This window comes from Sapajus apella, unplaced genomic scaffold (genome assembly GCF_009761245.1).
Source record: "Sapajus apella isolate SASKATOON/1434 unplaced genomic scaffold, GSC_monkey_1.0 scaffold2, whole genome shotgun sequence".
NCBI lineage: Eukaryota > Metazoa > Chordata > Mammalia > Primates > Cebidae > Sapajus > Sapajus apella.
In genome coordinates this window covers 58,582,994-58,599,797 of record NW_022436942.1, presented here as the reverse complement: position 1 = coordinate 58,599,797, position 16,804 = coordinate 58,582,994, and the positions used below count along the sequence as shown (strand labels likewise).

General features: G+C 39.0%; 1 protein-coding gene across 3 annotated transcripts in view; it reads left to right on the top strand.

The window, feature by feature from the left end:
• The window catches only part of UHRF1BP1L (UHRF1 binding protein 1 like), an 85,710-nt gene that overhangs the window by 7,609 nt on the left and 61,297 nt on the right, over positions 1-16,804 (top strand). Inside the window, exons 2-3 of one of the 3 annotated variants that reach the window (XM_032298803.1) lie at positions 4,584-4,729; positions 6,001-6,026. The exons of 1 other annotated variant lie outside the window; for it this stretch is intronic. The gene's annotated coding sequence lies outside the window, so the exon portion shown is untranslated. The remainder of the gene's footprint in view (positions 1-4,583; positions 4,730-6,000; positions 6,027-16,804) is intronic. One more of the 3 variants, XM_032298795.1, reaches the window with a different exon arrangement.

Here is a 16,804-nt window from a genome sequence, read left to right as displayed (position 1 = left end):
GTTTTTTTTTTTTTTTTTTTTTTTTTGAGACAGAGTCTTGCTCTGTTACCCAGGCTGGAGTGCAGTGGCCCGATCTCGGCTCACTGCAACCTCCGCCTCCCGGGTTCAAGTGATTCTCCTTCCTCAGCCTCCCGAGTGGCTGGAATTACAGATGCCTGCCACATATCTGACTAACTTTTTTTTTGTATTTTTAGTAGAGATGGGGTTTTACCATGTTGGCCAGGCTGGTCTCAAACTCCCGACATCAAGTGATCCACCCGCCTCAGCCTCCCAAAGAGCTGAGATTATAGGCCTGAGCCACTGCGCCTGGCCTGAATGTTAGATATTTAATTGGAGATGTCCTCCCTTTCATTTGTCATCTAATTTAGACTAACATGTTTTAGTCTGACAGCAATGAACATATATTTGTGGTTATCCTTTGGCTTATGCAATAAATAATTATTGCAAAGTGAATTGTGACATGAATTTTCAGGGTTGGGTTTTTTGGTATTGTTGTTGTTTTCCTTTTAAGTGCATGCACTATAATAGTCCTCCTCCATGGGCAGCACATTTCAAGACCCCCAGGCCATTTTGTATTGCTATAAAAGATTACCTGAGGCTGGGTAATTTGTTAAGAGTTTGACCCAAACTCTTCCCACTAGGCCCCACGTGATCCCAACACTGTCAAATTGGGGATCAGATTTCAATATGAATTTTTGTGGGGACAGATAAACCATATTCAGACACTAGCAGGGCAACACAATTTCTCTATTTTTTTCTTTTTATTGAATAATTTTCCTTTTTTGCAGGATTACACTTTGCCTTGGTACTGCAGTTTAAACACTTTTTAAATAAGTTGATCTCTTATTTTGTGTTTTAAATTCTACATATTATATGCTTAGGATGAATAATTGTTTTATTAAATATTGGTATTTCAGTGAGTATTAGTGGCTGGAGTTCAGTTTGAATGTATGTTATAAGTAAAAGACTTTTGGCTATTTCCATAAGTGAAAATCGAGTAGTTATCATATTAAAATCAAATCATTCAAATAAAATTGAAGTCAATATGATTCAGTATATAATTTATTGTTTGGTTTTTCAGACATTAGATTTACTGATAGTTTGTTTGACAATTTATTGATTTATTTTTAGATTATTCCCTGCCATGATGAATGCTGTATATAAATTTTGAATTTCCATATTAGTCATCAACTAGGCTGACTTTGAACTTTGTGTGTATATATTCCTTTTCTACCCAAAAATACTGTTAAGAAAGAGATCTCTGGCTTCTTTTTACCACTGCTAATATAGCATCAAAGGTTTTCCTCTACTGTAGTCTATATGTCTCACTCTGTCGCCGGGGCTGGAGTACAGTGGCACAATCTCAGCTCTCTTCAACCTCCGCCTTCTGGGTTCAAGCGACTCTTCTGCCCCAGCCTTCCAAGTAGCTGGGACTTACAGGCACATGCCACCACACCCAGCTAATTTTTGTATTTTTTTTTTTTTTTTAGTAGAGATGGGGTTTCACTATATTGGCCAGGCTGGTCTTGAACACCTAACCTCGTTATCCACCTGCCTCAGCCTCCGAAAGTGCTGGGATTACAGGCATGAGCCACTGTGCCCAGCCAAAAAATTTTTTAAATAAATTAAAAAAAATTATTTTTTAAAACTTTAATTTATTTATTTTTGAGACAAGGTCTTGCTCTGTCACCCCAGATGGAATGCAGTGGCATGATTACTCTTCACTGCAGCCTCGACTTCCCAGGCTCTGGCGATCCTCCCACTTCAGCCTCCTAAGTGGTGGGGACCACAGGCGTGCACCACCATGCCTGGCAAGTTATTGTATTTTTGGTAGAGATGGGTTTTTGCCATGTTGCCCAGGCTTTTCTCAAACTCTTGAACTCAAGCAATTCACCCTCTTTGGCCTCCCAAAGTGCTGGGATTATGGGTATGAGCAACTATTTGTAAATCTTTTCTGTGTACTTTTGTTGTTAGGAATGAATATTTGGGAATAGACTTTGTGACACCAGAAAATTCAGTGATTTTAAGATTTTGCAAAAAACTGTATATATGTGTGTATATGTATGTATGTATTTTTTGAGATGGGGTTTCGTTCTTGTCACCCAGGCTGAAGTACAATGGCATGACCTCTGCTCACTGCAACCCCCACCTCCTGGATTCAAGTGATTCTCCTGCTTCGGCCTCCCAAGTAACTGGGATTACAGGCGTGTGCTACCATGCCCGGCAAATTTTTTTGTTTTTAGTAGAGATGGGGTTTCACCATGTTGGCCAGACTGGTCTCAAACTCCTGACCTCAGGTGATTCGCCCACCGTGGCCTCCCAAAGTGCTGGGATTACAGGGGTGAGCCACCACACCTGGCCAATATTTTTATATATTAGATTGTGTTTTTGTTCTAACTTATTATTATTATTATTTTGAGATGGAGTTTTGCTCTTGCTGCGCAGGCTGGAGTGCAATGCACGATCTCAGCTCACTGCAACCTCCATCTCCTGGGTTCAAGGGATCTCCTGCCCCAGTAGCTGGGATTACAGGCATGCACCACCACACCTGACTAATTTTGTATTTTTTGTAGAGGCAGAGTTTCTCCATGCTGGTCAGGCTGATCTTGAACTCCTGACTTCAGGTGATCCGCCTGCCTCGGCCTCCCAAAGTCCTGGGATTACAGGTGTGAGCCACTGTGCCTGGCCCCAACTTGTTACTTTTGCTGTGCTGCAATTTTATGTATAACTGAATTGCACTATAAAGAAGGGCATCCATAAAATGTAAGATATATTTTTAAAGAATGCAGGTATTGAGTATGATTTTGATTATCCCCATTAGTAGATTGTTCATTCCTACCAGTACTTAAGGAAGGGTCTGTAAAATATACAAATGAAATTAAGATATAGGAATGTCTTCTGGAAACAGTCTGGTAGATGGGTGAATAAATAGAATTCAGGATAGAATGTGAGTCTTATGAGAGAGTCACAAGCAAAACGCTATGCAACCTTAACAGAAAGAGAGACAGTGAGACCGAGGTGGTCTGAATGTCTGAGAAGCTTGTGAAGAAATAATGAAAAAAGCCAGGTGCAGTGGCTCACACATGGAATTCCAGCGCTTTAGGAGGCTAAGGTGGTTGGATCACCTGAGGTCAGGAGTTCAAGACCAGCCTAGCCAACATGGTAAAACCCTGTCTCTGCTAAAAATACAAAAAAAGTATCTGGGTGTGGTGGTGCACACCTGTAATCTCAGCTACTCAGGAGGCTGAAGCAGGAGAATCACTTGAACTCAGGATGCAGAGGCTTCAATGAGCTAAGATCGTGCCACACTGTACTCCAGCCTGGGCAACAGAGTAAGAGTCCATCTCAAGAAAAAAATAAAGGACATAAATGACAGCTTGAGAGTAATAAAATAGTTATTAAATCTGTTTTCCTGGACTAGGGCATGTATACAAAGGAAATATTTATGGCTAATATCCAGAAAAGTTAAGGGTAATTTTTTAGGTCCTCCAAATTTGATTGCAATTTAACTTTCCAGTATTACAGTTTTCTCCTTTGTTTCTCACCCATCTTTTGTTGTCTTATTCCTGCAGCCAAATTTTCTGTATCTCTTCATAATAGGCCATCTTCTCTCAGCTTTATTTTAGTGTACACTTTTCCGTGGATAGCTTTAAGGAGGCCAATCATTGGTCTTCTCCATTTTAAAAGTCCTTTAGGTTTTAAAGCATATCCTGTTTATTTTATTAAAACAAATGCTTCCTTTTTTTGTTGTGATAGATAGTCATCACTTTAAGGACAGAATCGCCCTGATATGTTTTAGAAGCCAGGGACTGTGCTTCTCTTGTTCACCATTGTTTCTTTAGCATCTGTCACAGGACAGCAGTACATAACAGTTGTTCAAAAACAATTTTAACTGACTGGAGAAACAAATTTGCACAACTTTGTCCCCCATAGAATACATAGAACATAAACTGATTGCCCTGAATACATTTTTGGCAGATTTAACTAGTTGACTCATATCCAGAAAATTTAGATTAAAAGCTTTTTTTCCCCCCACGAATACTACAGTTTTTCCATTTATTTTTGAGTATAAAGATATGGCCTATTGCTGGATATCTCATTGGTTTTTGGATTTTTTTTATGGGCAGCTTTATGCCTCAGTATTCTCAGTGAAATGAAGATTACAGTTAAAAGTGGGGCTTTTGGCACTTAAACCAATTTGATAATCTGTATGTGTAGATTGCTTGCTTTATAGATTGCTTATCTTAATTGATTTCATTTAATGTAAATTATACAGTTCAGCCTTTGTATAACTTCTACAACATAGTATCTCATTTTTGTTAATTAACATTTTAATATAAAATTAAAAAGATAATGTGAATGTAATTGGAGAGTAGTAATAACAGTGATAGAATGAAGAAAATCCTAGATGGTTAATTCATCCTAGAATTTAGGCAGTTTACCTTTAGTTAATCCAGTGTGAAATGCAACTGTATTTTTTTTCCAAAGTGCACCACAGCTAAATTTTGTTATCATCATTCCTTTCCTCTTCCTTCCCTTAAACTTGCTCCCTTCTGTGTCCCCTGTGTACCCATTCCCTGCAGCGTTCCCTGCTGGCTGTGGTGGAGATTGGTGTGCTGTGAATTGCATAATCACCCAAATGAGTACCAGAGGAGTCTAAGAAACCCTGGCAACTGACTGCTTGCTTTCACCAGGAATAGGGACCTTTTTCTGAATTTCCTGCCCTCAGGTAATACTTCTGTTCCCCATCCTTTTTTTTTTTTTTTTTCAACCCTTCATTCTATAAATCCAAGTACTTAATATGCCCCACATAAAGATACTTTGAGAATATTTTCTTACTGTTTTAGTCAGATACTCATTACATTTTCTTTACTATGTAGCTAGAAGCTCATAAAATTCCTCTCTCAGAGTGTTTTCTCTTTTTTTTTTTTTTTTTTTTTTTTTTTAGACGGAGTCTCTCCTGTCATCAGAGTGTCTTTTCTAATAGATAAGATTTGGCAACATATTTAAAGTTATAACCAGCTCTTTCTCATGTTGCAGGAGAGTTTTTTAACTTCCTGCAAGCTATTTGTAAATACTAGTTAGCATTTGGTCTAATTTTAAATGAATGGGTAGGGCTTCTTAGTTTAATATAATTAGTGAGGTACGTAGGCTCGTTTGATAAGGAGGATGTTTTGAATAATTCTTTCATTCATCATTGAGGGATTTAAGAATTTATTTTGTGTATTTAATGTTAGTTATAATCTTTATCAAAGAGATTGAAATAAGTCTCACAAATAGCAGTACAAATGAATTTATTATTATTATTTTTGAGGCAGGGGGATGATTGAGGGATAAGGTGTTGCTCTGTTGCCCAGGCTGGAGTGCAGTCACAACTCACTGTTACCTCAAACTCCTGGGCCCAAGTGATCCTCCTGCCTCAGCTTCCAGAGTAGCTGGGACTACAGGCACACACCTCATGTCTGGCTGAGTTTTTAAATTTGTATAGAAATGAAGTCTCACTGTGTTGGCCAGGCTGGTCTCAAAACTCCTGGGCTCAAGTAGTTCTTCTACCTAGGCCTCCCAAAGTGCTGGGATTACAGGTATACACCAGCACACTCTGCCAGGATTCATCTTTGAGGAGTATAAGAGTTTTACCCTATTCTCTTCTACCCTCTCCTGCTCTTTTAAAAATTTCGTTATCAGGGAAAGCACTTATGTTATAAAACCAGTGAAAAACCTAGAAATTCATATCACTGAATACTTCTAATTCTTGGGAAATTTATCTACATAAATACTTTAAACTTCCAAAAGTCTTGTCGTAAATTGTTAATTAAACACCACGAGTAGAATTGTGCAACTTATTACATACTTACCTTAAGAGTAATGGAGAATTGATAAACTTGTTGGCTGTATGCTAACTAGCAATTGTATAGGTCTAGTGACCTAAATACTGTTTTCTGTTCTTGTCTGCGTTGATTCCATGCTTTCATTTGGGAACCTGGATCTCAAAATTCCAAGGGAAAGGTATCAAGCTTTAACCTCAGGTAGCAACCTTTGAGATTCACTTTAGTATATTAATAGTTAAGGTCTTTTGTTGTTTATAATGGCTTCCAAGGATGGTTCTGATTTTCTGTATACCTCGCGCAAATCCTCTGAGACACATGCTGGTGAAGTGTAGTCACAACCGTAGCCCTTTGTTTTTTCTAGATTATACCTCCTTAAAACATATATTTTTTTCTGGCCTGGTTTATGCTTAGCTTATTGAAGGTGAAGTGTTATGACTATATTCCAAGTTTTAACCATACCTATCCATGTGTTTATTCAAGTCATTTACCAAGATTAATTACTTTTTCTTCTTTACCTTCCTGTTTTTGTCAGTCATGATTACTTTTTATTGAAATAACTATTGAAATAATTTATTGAAATAACTAGGTTCTTTATCCTGAACCTAGGATAGAGCAGGCTGCTTGGAACAAAGTAGTTATCAGTAAGATTTAAATCTCTCTCCTCATAAGATTTCATTAATTATTTATTACATTAGTTGTTGCAACTAAATGCTAAGTGTTTTCATGTCCTTTGGGTCTTATATTCTGTATTCCATCCTTGGCACTGTTAAGAGAAAGATGTTTCCAAAATGCTAATCTTAACATTTAATTTTTTGCTAAAAATCTTTTAATGGCTCCTGTTCAAGCTTTCTTTTTTTAATAAAGTTTGTAACAGTTGAATTTTTGTACCCAAAGAGATTTTAAAATAGAAATTTACTACGTAAAATAGACAAAAGTAGAGTCTCTCTGGTTGAATCAGCAATTGTTGGGGTGGGGGGTGGTTCCTCTGCCATATTTCTTTTTTTTTTCCTCCTCGAACCTGGGTTGACTGAACCATGAGCATTCTTCTTAGGGACACTGTGGGAACAACACTGATGTAAAGGATAAAACCCATATTCCTTGGCATGGAAAACAAGAGCGCTTCATGATCTGGCATCAGTTGGCTTCTCAAGGCATATTGTTTCTTTCCAAACTACCAGATGCCTTATCTTACATCTGTGCCTACTGTATGTAACCCTATAATCTTGAACATGCTGCTGCCTCTGCCTGAAATGTCCTTCTCCCTGCCTTATTCACTTGGCAGAAACTTACTCTTAAAAACATAGCTTGAGTGCTGCCTACTTTTATGACGCCTTCCCAAAGTCTTCTTTACTATTTTCTTTATTTTAATAGATATATAGTCTCACTCCTTTGCCCAGGCTGTTCTTGAACTCCTAGGCTCAAGCGATCCTCACACCTCAGCCTCCCAAAGTGTGGGGATTACAAGTGTGAGCCACTGCGCTCGGACATCTTCTTTACTATTAACAGAATTGTTTTTTGGCCTTTTCGTTGTGCCTCCATTTTATCCTGTTATCGTTTTTATTATCTATCACATAGTAGCCAGCACATAGTAAAATCATAGCAAATTGCAGTGATTTATTTATATGCTTGCTTCTAATATTAAAATGTGAAGTTCTTGAAAACAGTAACTATTTCTTATTTAAGTTTCCCAAGAGGCTAATGAGTGACTGGCAAGTAGTAGGCACTCAGTTTTTTTGCTATGTAGGTTATATGTCTAGTTGTGTCAGATCTTTGAGTATTTCAATAAAATCTAGATGCCTAGATTCTATTCCATTCCCTCCCCTTTCCCTCCCATTCCCCTCTCCCTTCCCCTCTCTCTTCCCCTCCCCCTTTCCCTCCCCTTCCCCTCCACTTCTCCTTCCCCTTCCCTTCCCCTCCTCCCTGGTCTCATTCTGTTACCCATGCTGGAGTGCTATGACATGATCACAGCTCACTGCAGCCTTGACCTTCTAGGTGCAAGTGATCTTCCTGCCTTACCCTTCCAAGTAGTTGAGACCACAGGTGCACCACCGTACTTGGCTTGTGTTTTATTTTTCCTAGAGATGGGGTCTCCCTGTGTTTCCCAGATTGGTCTTGAACTCTTGACCTTAAGTAATCCTCCTGCCTTGGGCCTCCCAAAGTGTGGGGATTCTAGGCACTAGCCACCATACCCAGCCTGATGTCCAGATTTTTTTTTTTTTTTTTTTTTTTGAGATGGGAGTCTCACTCTGTTGCCCAGGCTGTAGTGCAGTGGCATGATCCATACCCACTGCAGCCTCTGCCTCCAGGTTCCAGCGATTTTCCTGCCTCAGTCTCCCCACGTAGCTGGAATTATAGGCGTGCACCACCATGCCTGGCTAATTTTTGTGTTTTTAGTAGAGACGGGGTTTCACCATGTTGGCCAGGATGATCTGGAACTCCTGACCTCAGGTGATCCACCCATCTTGGCCTCCCAAAGTGTTGGGATTACAAGTGTGAGTAAATACGCCTGACCTCAATGCCCTGATTTTAATGTGAGGTCTGCTCACTCTTTTTTTTTTGGCAGGGTCTCTCTCTGTCATCCAGATGGGAGTGTAGTGGTGTGATCGTAAATCAGTGCAGCTTTGAACTCCTGGGATCAAACAGTCCTCCTGCCTCTGCTTTCCAAGTGGCTAGGACTACACGTGTGCCACTATACACAGCTAATTTTTATTTTTTTAAATATTTTGTAGAGACAGGATCTCTGTGATGTCCAGGCTGATTTCAAACTCCTGATATCAAGCTGTCCTCCTGCCTCAGCCTCCCTCAGTGCTAGGATTACCGGTGATGCAGCCTCAAACTTCTTGGCTCAAGTGATCCTCCTGCCTCAGCCTCCCCAAGTAGCTAGGTGTACAGGCATGTACTACCATGTCTGGCTAATTAAAAAAAAAAAAAATTCTTATAGAGATGGGGTCTTGCTATGTTTCCCAGGCTGATCTTGAACTCCTGGTTTCAAGCAGCCTCTCTGCCTTGGCCTTCCAGAGTGCTGCGGGTACAGGCATAAGCCACAATGCCAAGCTTTCCTATTTTTAAAAACACTGTGTGGGCCAGACAAATAGTATCTGTGGGCAGAACATAGCCCACAGACTGCCAGTTTGGAGTCTTTCATTCTTTAAATGTTTATTTGGAAAAACCGGTTATATGAGATTGATTTTTTTGATTACACGAGTAACTACAAAAATAACCAAGCCAAAAAAACTCTGTGTAAATTGAGAGTGCGTTTTTAAAAAAAGGCAGTTTAAGCCATTGGGAGCATACTTTGATTCTTGTTCCATTAACATTGTAGGTTTTATTTAAAAATTTATGCCTTGACATTAATCGAACCCAAAGAGCCTGTCAGTCAGAAGTTCTGGAGACCTGGACTTGTAACAGTTTTGGTTGGGGAGGACCAGGGCTGTGGGGGGCAGTCTTGAGACTGAGCCTTCACCATGTGGGGTGTGGGATCTGATACCATCTCCAGGTAGACAGTGTCTGAACTGAATTGGAGGGCATTGGTGTCCACTGCTTGGTGTGTTGGGGAGAAAACTCCACACAGATGGTTACAGACTTTTTCTGTGTTGATGATTATTGCTGTGTGAGCAGAGGAACAACATGGTTAGAGAGCTTCCCTATATACCACAGCACTCAGTTCCTTCTAAAATACCATATGTTTTAAAAATTTATTATTTATTGTTTTTGGCTCTGTCTGCCCTGACTATAGTAAGCCCTACAAGGCAAAGATTTTTGTCCGTTTGTTCTCTGATACATTCCCAGCACCCAGAATGGTGCCTGCCACATAGTAGGTCCTTAGTAAATATTTGTTGAATATACAACACCTTCAATCTGTCAGACACTCTGCTAGGAACTGAGGACAAGGTCTCTGCTCTTCTGGAGCTGATCTTAGAGTTGGGGAGTGGCAAACATGAGAGAAGGCACATAATTGCAAATTCTGGTAGACCACGAAGATCAAAGTGGATGAAGCGAACAGAGCATGGGACAGGAGGAGAGAGGAGAGAATCTGCTCTGAAGGGATGATGAGTTAGGGTAAACCTAGGAGATGGGAAAGATGGGAGAGTGAAAAGCATGCCAGGCACAGGGAACTGCATGTCCAACTGTTCTCAGGTGAGAAAGAACTTGGCTTTCTCTAGGAACAGACAGAAAGAAGGCAAGGGATCCTAAGGGAGATGGTGCAGGGGCTTATGGGCCCTGGGGGAGTTTGGGGTTTATTCAAAATGTAGTAGAGAAGAGAGCTCTTGAAGAGTTTTCATCAGGGGTGGGGCATGTGGGATTTGTGTAAAGCAGGGAGCAAGCCACAGCTCCAAAGGCCTACTTTGGCTCACTGCCTGTTTCTGGAAACAAAGTTTTATTGGATCACAGGCACACCATTAGTTTTCTTAGGAGTTACAAAGGCAGAGTTTATGAAAAACAAATAAAAATAAATGTCTATGCCTGGAATATATGCTAAGTCTTAAAAATGTGCATTGAAAGCTCCTTGAGGGTAAGAGTTGCCGTATATTGCTACAATGCTCAGTAAATATGGTTGAATTGAAAATTTATCAGCATGATAATAGAATGGTAACTGATCCTGAAATACCTCTTAAATTACAATTGTACAGGTTTGATTATAGCCTGGGCTCTACTTTAGTGTGACCTTCAGCATTTAACTTAACCACTCTAGGCTTCACATTCTCTCCTATAAAATGAGCAAGTTGATTAAATTATTTGAAATTCTTTGTAGTATGAGGACAGCCTATGGCTCTACTTTTTTTTAAGCTTAAAATTGCTTCTAATCTCTTCATTAGATGGCAGATGCAATGGGATGATTTTCAAAAGGCCATAGTTCTAATACCTTATATATTTGTATTCCCTTGTATTTTATTAATAGTTAACAAGTTCATTTATTTTCATTTATTATTTGACATGGAGTCTCACTATGTTGCTCAGGCTGGTCTGGAACTCCTGGGCTTAAGTGATCCCACCTTAGCCTCCTGAGTATCTGGGATTACAAGTAGGCGCCATCATGCCTGGCTAACTTCATTATTTTTTAAGTTATGTACATCTGCACATACATGCATGTATATATTGTATGTATGTATCCCATTTGAACAGCTTTATTAAAATATAACTGATTTATATGTAGTAAACTACACATATTTAAGGTGTACAATTTGATGAAAAAAATTTTTTTTGAGATGGAGTTTTGCTCTTGTTGCCCAGGCTGGAGTGCAATGACGCAATCTGGGCTCACTGCAACCTCAGCCTCCCAGGTTCCAGCGCCTGCCTCAGTCTCCTGAGTGGCTGAGATTATAGACGAGTGCCACCAGGCCCAGCTAATTTTTGTATTTTTAGTAGAGACGGGGTTTCGCCATGTTGGTCAGGCTGGTCTCGAACTCCTGACCTCAGGTGATCTGCTCTTGGCCTTTCAAAGTCCTGCGATTACAGGCGTGAACCACCGAGCCTGGCTTGATGCATTATTCATATGTATGTACTCATAATACCATTACCATAATTAAGAAAATGAATATTTACCACTCTTAAAAATTTCCTCAGGCTTCTTTGTAATCCTCACTCTACTGCCCCATTCCTGGGCAACCTCTGATCTACTTTATATCACTTTAGGTTAGTTTGCATTATCTAGAATTTTATATACATGAGATAATATGGTATGCATTTTTTTTCTGGCTTCTTTCATTCAACATTAATTGTTTTGCAATTAATTTATTTTGTTGTGTGCATAGCTTCTTATTGCTGAGTATTCTCTTGGGATATGCCACAATTTGTCCATTTACCTATTGATAGATATCTGGGTTGTGTCTATTTTTCAACTATTAGAAATAAAGCTATTATAAACATTCATATATAAGTCTTCACAAGAACATAGGCTTTTCTCTCTCTCTCTTACATAATTGTATGTGCTATACTTTCATATGAAGGAGATAAGCTTTTAATTCTTTTGGGTAAATTCCTAGTAATAGAATGATTGGGTATATGCGAGGTACATGTATCACTTAAAAAAAAATTCCAAAGTGGTTTCAACTTGTTCATTTTACATTCTCACAAATAAGTATAGTAGAGTTCCATTTGCTCCATATCTTCACCAATACTCAGTATAGTTAGCCTTTTTAATTTAGCCGTTTTAGTGGATAAGTAGTGATATCTTACTGTGGTTTTTAATTTGCAGTTTTCTAATAACTAATGTTGGGCATCTTTTCAAGTGCCTATCTGCCATCTGTGTCTTCTTTGGTTCCAGGATCCCTTTAAATCTTTTGCCTATTACTAGTGAATTGTTTTATTTTCAAATTGTAAGAATTTAAAAAAAAAATACTGTAGTTACAAGTCTTTTTTTCAAATGTATGCTTTGGAAATGTTTTCTTTCAGTCTGTGGTTTGCCCTGTAGTTGCAGTGTCTTTTGAAGGGCAGAGGTTTTAATTATGATGGACTAATTTATTTTTTTTTCTCTTATGATTTGTGCATTTTTTTGTTGCATTAAATAAAGCTACCAAACTCAAGGACACCAAGATTTTCTTCTATATTTTCTTAATAAGTTTTATAGTCTTAGTTCTTAGATTTAGGTCTGTGATCATTTAGAGTTAATTTTTGTTTATGGGGTGAGGTGTAAAGGTCAAGGTTTTTTTGGCCACACACCCTCTCCCCACCCCCAGCGTGTGGCTGTGACATTGTTCTGGTACCATTTGTTAAAAATATTATTTTCGGCCAGGCTAGGTGGCTCACACCTGTAGATCATGAGATCAGGAGATCAAGACCATCCTGGCTAACTAACACAGTGAAACCCCATCTCTATTTAAAAAATACCAAAAAAAAAAAAAAAAAAAATTAGCCAGGCATGGTGGCATGTGCCTGTAGTCCCAGCTACTCAGGAGCCTGAGGCAGGAGAATCAATTGAACCTGGGAGACACAGGTTGCAGTGAGCTGAGATCCTGCCACTGCATTCCAGCATGGGTGACAGAGCGAGACTCCATCTCAAAAAAAAAATAATTATTTTCATTGACTTGTTTTTGCACCTGTGTTAGAAATTAGCTAACCATAAATTTCCCTCTATTTCTGAACTCTGTATTTTGTCTTATTTATTATTTATTTACATCCACCGTTATCAGACTGTCTTAATTACTGTAGCTTTTAGATAAGTCTTGAAATTGGCAGTATAATGTTTCCAACTTTGTTCATCTTTTTCAGAGTTATTTTGGATATTCTAGGTCTTCTGCGTTTTCATAAAAATTTTAGAATCGATATGTATGTCATTTCTCTCAAAAAAAACCTGCTTGGGTTTTGCTTAGGGTTGCCTTGAATCTGTCTTTTTGAGAGAATTGATGACATCTTAACAATATTGAGTTTAATCCACGAATATGTTTTATTTCTTCATTTATTTAGATCTTCAATTTCTTGCAACAGCATTTTGTAGTTTTCAATTTCTATGTCTTGCACACTTTTTGACAAATTTCTTTGTCAAAAAGAAATTTCCTTTTTTTTTTTTTTTTTTTTTTGCAACGTTATCTTACCCTGTCGCCCAGGCTGGAGTGCAAAATAGGAACAGAAGAGAATTTCTTGGGCTCAAGTGATTGTCCTGCCTCAGCCTCCCAAGTAGCTGGGATTATAGGCACCCACCACTGTACCCGGCTAATTTTTTTTTTTTTTTTTTCTGAGACTGAGTTTTGCTCTGTCACCAGGCTGAAGTGCAATGGCCCGATCTCCACTCACTGCAACCTCTACCTCCTGGGTTCAAGCGATTCCTGTGCCTCAGCCTTCCAAGTAGCTGTGACTACAGTCGTGTGCCACCATGCCCAGCTAATTTTTTGTATTTTAGTAAAGACAGTGTTTCACCATGTTGGCCAGGATGATCTCAATCTCCTGACCTTGTGATCCGCCCGCCTCAGCCTCCCAAAGTGCTGAGATTACAGGCATGAGCCACAGTGCCGGCCACACCTGGCTAATTTTTGCTGTTTTTAGTAGAGATAGTTTCACCATGTTGGACAGGCTGGTCTTGAACTCTTGACCTCAGGTGATCCACCCACCTCAGCCTCCCAAAGTGCTCCCAATCCTCCCAAAGGGATTACAGGCATGAGCCACCACACTGGGCTGATCACTATTTTAAAAGAATAAAATAGAACATATCAGACTATTAAAATATTGCTTCATGAAATTTTGGGTTTTTTTTGTTTGTGTACTTACTAAATTGTTATGTAAAGTATATTTCTTGCCTTAGGTTATGTAAAAAAATTTGAAAATCCCTAAACTAATTAACATTTGTGAGCCTGCAGATAATGAAGTACCTCAGATAATGAGTTGTTGTATTAAAAGAGGTATACCTGGAGTGACAGGAGTGTAGTTGATTAAAGAAGAAAATGAGGAAATAGGGAATTTGTGTAGAAAAGCTTTGATCTGTTTCTTAGTTTTGATTGAAAGGATCTTTATGGTTGCATGATGAGGTCTGTGGGATGTGAAAGGATTTAATTAGTTACAGATAATAACTTAGTGATTCTAGCCAAAGTACTTGGCAGTCTGTCATATTTCGGAAAGTCTTTCTGAAAACATCTTCTCTTGTACGACTTTAAAATGTGGTTTTAAGGTATTTTCTCATCTGAAAGTATTGTTTTAAATAAAATCAAACAGAAGCTGTTAAATTAATTTGCTTGCATAAAGATACTGGTTCTTATAAAAACTCTTCATATGATAATGAGAATTTCATCCTTGTAGGAACACACAGTCTTGAGATACTATACTAGCTAGTGATTTCAATTACTGGTTCATGTTAAGGATTTGAGTCGGGCCTAGTTGAGGAGAATGCAAAACGTTGGAGAAGAAGCTTTTCAGTACCTGTCTGTTCTAAAATGTCGTGGCTATGTGTTTCTCAGTCACACTCCATTGTTAATTTGTAAGTTTGATCCTAAAGTAGTGTATTTGTTTCAAATTTCTGGAGAAAAAAATATGATTGACTAGCCTAGATGCCATGTCAACCTTTAGATCAATCACTATAACCAAGGAAGTATGTAAAAAATATCTTAGATGTGTATCTTTCCCCTATGTATACATCTTTTCCCAGAGAAGAATGAATCACTGTTAACTGGGTAGCCACTCCAAGAGGTATTTATTAATAACAAGCTAAATAATTGAATTATAACAATATTAAATGTTGAATTACAGTGTTGAAAATACTTATTTTCTGGGTGGCTAAAATTAATCATTTTTCTAAAGGCAGTGGTTCTTAGCCTATTCTGTGTCCAAAAACCCCCTATGAAAGTCTGATAAAATATTGTGGACTCGTTGAAGCCCATCTGTAGTTTAAGAGTGCCTACTTTTAAAGTTTATTAATTAAACAATTTAACATACATTGTTAAATTCCCTGTAACATCTAGTTTTTCATGTTGTACCATGAAATACTGTATAATGGGAATTGTTTTCTTCTTCCTTTTTTCTGAGACAAGGTGTCACTATTATGCCCAGAGTAGTGTCAAACTCTTGGCCTCTTACTTTCCCACCTTGGCCTCCTAGAGTGTTGGGATTAGAGACCTGAGCCAACCTGCCTAGCCTGTATCTTAGTCTTAATAATAGCTAGCACTTGCTGAGTTATTTCTCATATTGGGGATCATAACTAGCATTTTACATGTTCTAACTCAGTTAATCCTTAAAACAACTCTGTGAGGCAGATACTATTATTATCTTCATGTTACAGATGAGGAATCTGAGTTATGGGTTAAATAGTAAGCAGTAGGTAGTATTTTACCCCTTGTTGATTCTTTGTGTGTGGTGTGACAGGGTCTTACTCTGTCATCCAGGCTGGAGTGCAGTGGCAGTATCACGGTTCACTGCAGCCTTGACCTCCTGGGCTCAGGTGATCCTCCTGCCTTGGCCTCTCAGACTGCTGACATTACGGGCATGAGCCACTGCTCCTGGCTAAATTACCTGTATTTTAATCCTTGTCATTTTTCACTTTTGCCCTTGCCAGGCCAGTCTTTTTGTGTTTCTCTTGAATTTTTGTCTTTATAAAAGTGACATATGCTCCTTATGGAATACTTATACAGACAAGTGTAAATAAGAAGTAAATCTAGGCTGGCTGTGGTGGTTCACACCTGTAATCCCAGCGCTTTGGGAGGCAAGGCAGAAGGATCACTTGAGCCCAGCGGTTTGATATCAGCCTGGGCAACAGTGAGTCCCTGTCTTTAAAAAATAACTAGCTGGGCATGGTGGCATGTGCCTATGGTCCCAACCTTTTGGGTAATGGAGGTTGCAGTGAACCAAGATCAAACCACTGCACTCTAGCCTGGGCAATAGGGTAAGACCCTGTCTCAAATAATTTAATTAAATAAACAAATTAGCTGGTCGTGATGGTACATGCCCATGGTCCCAGTTTCTTGAAAAGCTGAGGTGGGAGTATCACCTGAGTCTGGGAGGTCGAGGCTGCAGTGAGCCATGATCACACCACTGCACTCCACCCTGGACAACAGAGAGAGACTTTATCTCAAAAACAAAAATGAAAGAATCTAAAATTCCTCCAGCCATAAGTAGTCACAGGATTTTGTAATGCATTTTTTACATACTTGAAATTATAACACATAATTTTGTGTCTTGAATTTTTTTTTTTTTTTTGAGACGGAGTTTCACTCTTGTTACCCAGGCTGGAGTGCAATGGCGCGATCTCGGCTCACCGCAACCTCCGCCTCCTGGGTTCAGGCAATTCTCCTGCCTCAGCCTCCTGAGTAGCTGGGATTACAGGCACGTGCCACCATGCCCAGCTAATTTTTTGTATTTTTAGTAGAGACGGGGTTTCACCATGTTGACCAGGATGGTCTCGATCTCTTGACCTCATGATCCACCCGCCTCGGCCTCCCAAAGTACTGGGATTACAGGCGTGAGCCACCGCGCCCGGCCTGTGTCTTGAATTTTTATCAGACATTATAATATCAGCATTTCTTTATATGATTCACAACATATATTACTTAATATCT